This window comes from Cibotium barometz, chromosome 51 (genome assembly GCF_041138505.1).
Source record: "Cibotium barometz isolate CiBa-2024 chromosome 51, ASM4113850v1, whole genome shotgun sequence".
NCBI lineage: Eukaryota > Viridiplantae > Streptophyta > Polypodiopsida > Cyatheales > Cibotiaceae > Cibotium > Cibotium barometz.
Window position 1 is genome coordinate 34,407,423 of NC_141096.1, and position 7,030 is coordinate 34,414,452.

Sequence of the window (7,030 nt, forward strand, 5' to 3'; positions counted from 1 at the left end):
TCTTCATGGAAGGGAAAGGAGTCAATTAACAATTTTGAGACTGAGCTTGAGCTTTGGGTTGCCATTGAAGAGGTATGATCATCTACTCAAGTTCTAATTATTGATGATTCATGGATTTTGGATAGTTGAGTATCCCAACACATGACCAGTAAGAAGGGTTGGTATAGTTCTTGGAAGCCTCTACAGGAACCCGTCAGTGTTGTTATTGGGAATAATGCTAAATATTCAGCCGAAGAGTCTAGAACCATGTCTTTTGTGGAAGATAGAGGTGAAGAAAAAACGCTATCATACATGCTCTATGTACCTCAAATCAAGAGAAATCTACTGTCATTTGTTGTCGATAATAACAGATTGTGGATGAAGTACGCTTCAAGAAAGCTGAAGAAAAAAATATATATGTTGCTGGGGCAAGGTAGCCGTCAAAGGAGTAAGGTGTAACAATCTATGTACAAGCTAAGTGTCTCTACAATGTGACTGAGATAATAGAACAAATAGACTTTGGCATGAGCTATTTGGTCACATAGGATTTACAGTGCTGAAGGAGATGTAGAAAAGGGAATGGTAGCTAATTTGTCTACATTTTTAGAATTGCAAGAACCATGTGAGGCTTTCATGATAGGCAAGCAACAATTCAAGGCATTTCCACAAGAGAGCAACCAAATAGGACAGACTCGTCTAGATCTAGTACATGATGATATTTGTGGTAAGATGTCTACTACTACTTCAGGGGGATCTTCTTACTTTATGCTATTAGTCAACAATTACAAAAGGAAGATGTAGGTTTATTTGCTTTGGGATAAGGTTAAAGCTTTTGGCAAGTTTAAAGAGTGGCATAAGCTTGTGGAGAATGAGAATTTGATAGGAAAGAAGGTGAAAAGGTTTCAAAACAGATCGAGGAGGATAATTTTTTTCAATGGAATTTGATGGCTTCTGTAAGGAGAATGGCATCAAGCGCAAACTCACAATTTCTCAGACACCTCAGTAAAACGATGTTGTAGAATACCGTAATCGGACCATTGTGGAGATGGCATGATGCATGCTAAAAGGGAAAGGGTTACAAGACACTTTCTAGGCTGAAGTAGTAAGCACAATATAAATCACATCCTCAATCAAAGATACACAAAGTCGCTCAAGGCTGAAGCAGTAAGCACAAGACACTTTCTAGGCTGAAGCAATAAGCACAATATAAATCACATCCTCAATCAAAGATACACAAAGTCGCTCAAGGGTATCACACCGTAAGAGGCCTACTCTGGTAAGAAACCCTCAGTGTCTCATGTGAGAACATTTGGCTATGAATGTATGTATATGTACCAGATGCATCCAAGAAGAATCTTGATGCTAAAAGCAAGAAGTGTATCTTTCTTGGATACGGTCAAGAGTTAAAGGCTTATCAACTCTATGATCTAGAGTTGAAGAAGATAATCACCAGTCCAGATGTGGAATTTGTGGCGTAGCCACACTTAGTGCAGGAGACAGGTCCATCGACTCTATCATCAGAGCTGGAGAAATAATCCACCTTGAGCCCACCCTACTAGCTAGAATTCCTCTCAAGGATTAGGAGTTTTCAGAGGACAAAGACTCTTACACATCACACCAACTTGCTACTAAACCACACGAAAAGCCACTTCCAAAGTGTACATAGTAGCTCTTTGATGAGTGTAACCTAGTACTTGAAATGCCAAAATCTTCAGTAGATGGACCACACAGATCAAGAAGAATGGAGGAGAAGAGAAGAGCATCTGATCTCATTGTCAAAATGGCCTTGATGGTGGCTGAGATAATGGGAATAGTGAAGGAGCCAACCACCTTGGAAGAATCCTTAGCATATCTAAATTAGAAATCCGCGATGTAGTTTGAGTATGATAGCATCATTAAAAATAGGGAGCTAGTTGACCCACCACCAACTAGAAAGGTAATTGGTACCACTAATGGGTAACTATAAGGCTGATGGTCACTTGAAAAATACAAAGGTAGGTTGGTTGCATAGGGATTTTCACCGGTGGAGCATTTGGACTTTGTTGCAATGTTTGCTCCCATAGCTCTTGCATGACAACTATCAAGGCAGTACTTGTCTTGCTTGCTCATAAGCAGTGGCCAGTTTTTCACATGGATGTCAAATCAGCATTTCTGAATGGACATCTCAAGGAGGTATATGTAACTCAGCCACCAGGTTTTGAGATGCCCAAAGTTTGCAGACTAAAGAAGGCACTACATGGGAACAAGCCCCAATGGCATAGTATCACATGATAGACCAATTTTTTAAAAAGATTGATGCTAACTTGTATGTTCTAAAAAGGCATGGAAAAATTACTTTGGTTGTCCTATATATAGATGACTTAAACATCATAGGTGACAATGAAGAAATGATCCAACAGACAATGGATATGTTGAGTTGTGAGTTTGAGATGACAGACTTAGGTCTTATGCTTTTTTTTTAGGTTTGAGGTCTCAAAGAGTCAGGTAAGATCTTCTTATCATAGCATAAGTATGCTTCAGAGATTCTCATAGAATTTGGGATGATTGATTGCAAAACTGTGTCAACACCTATGGAGGTGAATGTGAAGCCTTCTACATAATAAGATTATTCACCATTAGTAGTCATCAAGAAGTACAAGAAGCTGGTAGGGAGTTTAATTTTTTTCATTAACACTAGACTTGATATCAACATCACAGTTGGTGTTTTGAGTAGTTTTCCAACAAGTGATTGGGGAGTCATTGGAAGTAAGGGATACTTGTACTTAGGTACATTAGAGGTACTCTTGAGTACCTCTAATGTACTTAGGTACATTAGAGGTACTCTTGAGTACCGCATTACTTACAATGCACGTGACACTCTTGTGGGTTACTGTGACAGATTGGGTAGGATATTGTGATTCAAGGAACTTAGTTTATAGATATTGTTTCTTGCTTGGTTCTGGTGTTTTCTCTTGGACAAATAAGAAGAAACCTATAGTGGACCTTTCTTCTATAGAAGCCGAGTACAATGCAGCTTGTGAAGCAATATGGTTGAGGAGGATCTTAGTGGACATGGGAGTTCAAATTAGTGGGGCTACAACCTTGAAATGCAATAACTAGAGTTGCATGGATATTGCCAAGAACCCCTGTGTTTCATGCACATTGAGATTCATTATCATTATGTGGGAGAGCTCATTAAGAATGAGATAGTGGAGCCTGAGTACTATTCTACGGACCAAAATTGCACGGACATCCTTACCAAGGTGCTTGGGAAGGATCACCTCACTTGGCATCTTCATAGACTTAGCGTTGGTCCAAGAACATTTAATTTATCTTCGGGAAAACATTGAGGGGGGGTGTTTGTTATTGTAACCAATTTATGATTAGGAGATGGTTCGGGATGCAAACATTAGTTGGGTCTTGGGGGGTAGTGCCCTAGCTTTAGGGGGTTCTAGGGGGGCCAGATCCCCCCTTCGTGCGGGTCTGGGGGCATGACGGTATGGAGGATATTTTTGGAATATTCCTTAGGATATCTAAGTTCATTATTAGTGGGTTATTTTCACATTCTTGATATGTGAGTGGTGACCGCACCCATACCACGTAATTGTTCGTGTTGTATATGTATCTACCAAGCACCTGTAGTACTATATATGGACACAATTATCACCAGCTAAGATATCCAATGTTTGTGAGTGTCCACACCCTCCACACTTAAACTTCCTCCATCCTGAGTCTGTCTAGATTTCCATCTAAGCTCTACTTGAAAGTGCATAGGTGGACAGCATGATCACATTGTACTTGTCTCATAATTTGGAAATTCTCTATCTATTGCACTTTCTTTTTCTATCTATCTTTTGAGTGTGCTATATTCTTATAAATATTACATCTTATATATGCTAAATATTTTATTCTTTGAATACAATATTATTTTGGTCTAGCTATTGATAATTTATCTAGAGACATAGATAATCTGCACATGGTGATAGCAGTTGCCTTTCCATAGTTAAGAAATACATTATTTATTGTGTAGTTGTTTATGATTACACTTGGCATGGATAAGAATTAGTGAATATGATATATATGGTGATGACAAATGTATTTACATTTTTACCACTAAATTGTTGCTTGTGGTGATAAAAATTAGTATATGTGATATACATGTTGATGGCACATGTATTTCCATTATTATCAATAGGTAATAACCATGACCTTCAAGTGATCTTTAATTACATGTGCAAGGACTTAAACTTCTCAATCAACAAAAATCATAAATGTGTTTGTGCAATCTACTATATGCCCATTTCACTAGTACAAAGTAATCATCTTTTGAAAAACAAATCATATATATTTCATTATACTTTTATTAAAATCTCTCTCTCTCTATCTCTCTTTCTCATCACCAGCCCTCCCATGTAGGTAGACTAATCTCCATTGTGCACACCATTACAAGAATATCATGTACATGTGTTGTTAAATACGCATTTCGTTCCACTAATATTTTTTTCCACTATTTCTTGTTCATTAGTCCAAAGATTGACATCCTTGTTACTCTATTTGCATACATACAAAATGGGCATTAAGATCTCCTACGAGCATATTTCAAGAACTAAAACATAAAATGTTTATGTAAAGGGCAAGGCTTGTTACTCTATGCGCCTACATTCAAAATGGGCATTAAAATCTCCCATAACCATATTTGAAGAACTTAAAATGTATATGCAAATGGGCATTAAAATATCCCATGATCATATTTGAAGAACTTAAAATGTATATGCAAAAGGCCACATTTGTTAATTTTGTGTTTCCTCTCTTTTGCATTTTAAAGTTAATGTCGTTATGTAACCTCAATATACAAGTTTTAAAGATCCTCTAAGGGAAAACAAAATTAAAAAACACCCCCTCTGCCCTTTTCCCAAAGAAATTATGAAACATTTTCAAAATTGTGTGCCAATATATTCCTCCAAGCTCTCTCATACACAAGCATCTTCCTAAGATTACAAATCTCAAATTTAGGGCTTCATTTGATGCTTTCTGCAATTATCCCAAGGCTTAGAGCACAGCCTTTTTTCTAAGAGGGTAGCTATGGTTTCATATTGATCATGGGAGAAATTTGACCTTTAGCGGTAACTCAACAAAAAATTAGAAGGAAATGCAACACATTAATTTGAAAGTAAGGGGGATGGATCCTCAACATGAAATAATCAATCTTTTAAAGTAAAACTAATAACGATTTTCAATTCTTGGGATTTTGTAGCTTGTTAAGGAGAAAATCACTTTATCCCTTGAACTTAACATGTAGGACATATCAACCATGACACATACCATTTCAAAGTGGATCTAGGTGTATCATGTCTTGGGTAGAAGTTCCAACTCTCAAGTCATGAATAAAATATGATGACATAGATGTCCTTTTGGTTGATGTGCTTAATTACAATCGTTAGTATAATTGCAATCATTAATGTGCTTAAATGCAATTGTTAGCATAACCACTAATACTACTTGCACAAACTTTAAGGACATTGAATACTTCTCTTAAAATTGGAGGGATCAAGACACTACAACATATTCACTAGTGCCAAGGGTAATTTTTAAGGCTTCTAAGGGAGTTAGTTAATTTTTTAATGAGAATTTATGGGACTCAAAAGAACCTTAAAAAGTTACCAAAAGAAAACATAAATATAAGTTTACTGATCAATGCTAATACCAATAAACTTGTAGTGGTAGTAATGCAAATGTCATTTTTAAATGGGGGAAAAAAAACCAGCACATAAAACTACACTCAAACTACGTTATTCTAATTTTTTAGAACATGTTTTAGTGCAATCCTCCCTACTCCTCTTTCCTTTGCATCGCCTTGCATCATCTCCTCCTTGCCTCTCCTTTCTCACCCTAGAATTTCAAGGAAGAAAGTTACCAAGATAGTGATATTTTTCCCCCTTTTTTCTCCATTTGTTGCTTTCATTTTTTCTAAACTAGAGTCTTACTATTATTTTTGTTATCATGTAAGGCTCCTTCTCAAGTTTATGTCACTGGCTGGAAAAAAAGGCTCCTCCTTAAGTGTATTATGTTGAGTTTTTTAATATATTTTTTTCCCTCTGCTCTTGTGTTTCAGTTTTGCGTCCCCTTCTCTCCTATCTTGTGCATACTTTTGATTATGTGTCCAGTATTTATGGTTATATTCTCTTTTATAAATAGAAAATATCTTGCCCTTCTATGAGCCTCTTCTAGTCCTTCCACTACGGAAAAGGTTCCCCACCTCTCCGATTGACCGCAGAGGGCCTTCATTCGTAGTGATCCCACTGATGAATGAATGAATGAAGCGGTTATCTACCAAACCACTATAGGTTTCCTTAACTAGTCGAGATATTCGAATTCTGCACCACCGATAGGGTCCGAAGACCCCGAGTCAGCTTTCTCAAGTGTCCTTGGGTTGCCGGTGATTAGGCTCCTAGAGAAGGGTCTGCCATCCTGTTCGAGGACGAGACGGCCCTCCGGGAGACCTAGGCGAGATGCGAATTCAAGACTCACGCAAGAGAGCCTGTAACCATTCGGGTATCAGTCGGAAGATACTAACAAGAGAAGAGGCTGGGTTACGTGAAGGTACACGCAAACGGGAATTTTTTGTTCCTAAAAAGTATTCCTCTCCCTACTTTCCTCCTAATTTGCTTTTTCTTTTTTCTTGTCTTGTGCAAGTTTGCAACAAATTCTTCTATAGGGAATCTCTTTATTTTTAATATTTTCCATGCGTAAAAGTTGTTCTTTTACTTCATATGGTAGTGAAGTAGCAGAATGAGAAAAGGAAGAAGAAGCTTCTTCTTATACTTTTCCTCTTACATTAAAATAAAAGTAAAAAGAAGAATAATAAAATTCATTCTTATTCTTCTTCTATTGATTCTCATACATGTGAAGTAGAAGAAAATAAAGAAGAGCTTCATGTTCTATCGATTCTCATACATGTGAAGTAGAAGAAAAGGAAGAAAACCTTCATGTGTGTGAGGTGAAAGAATATTTTGTTCCTTTTCATCATCTTCTTCTTCATCATCATAAACTTCTCTTCACTACTACTACCACC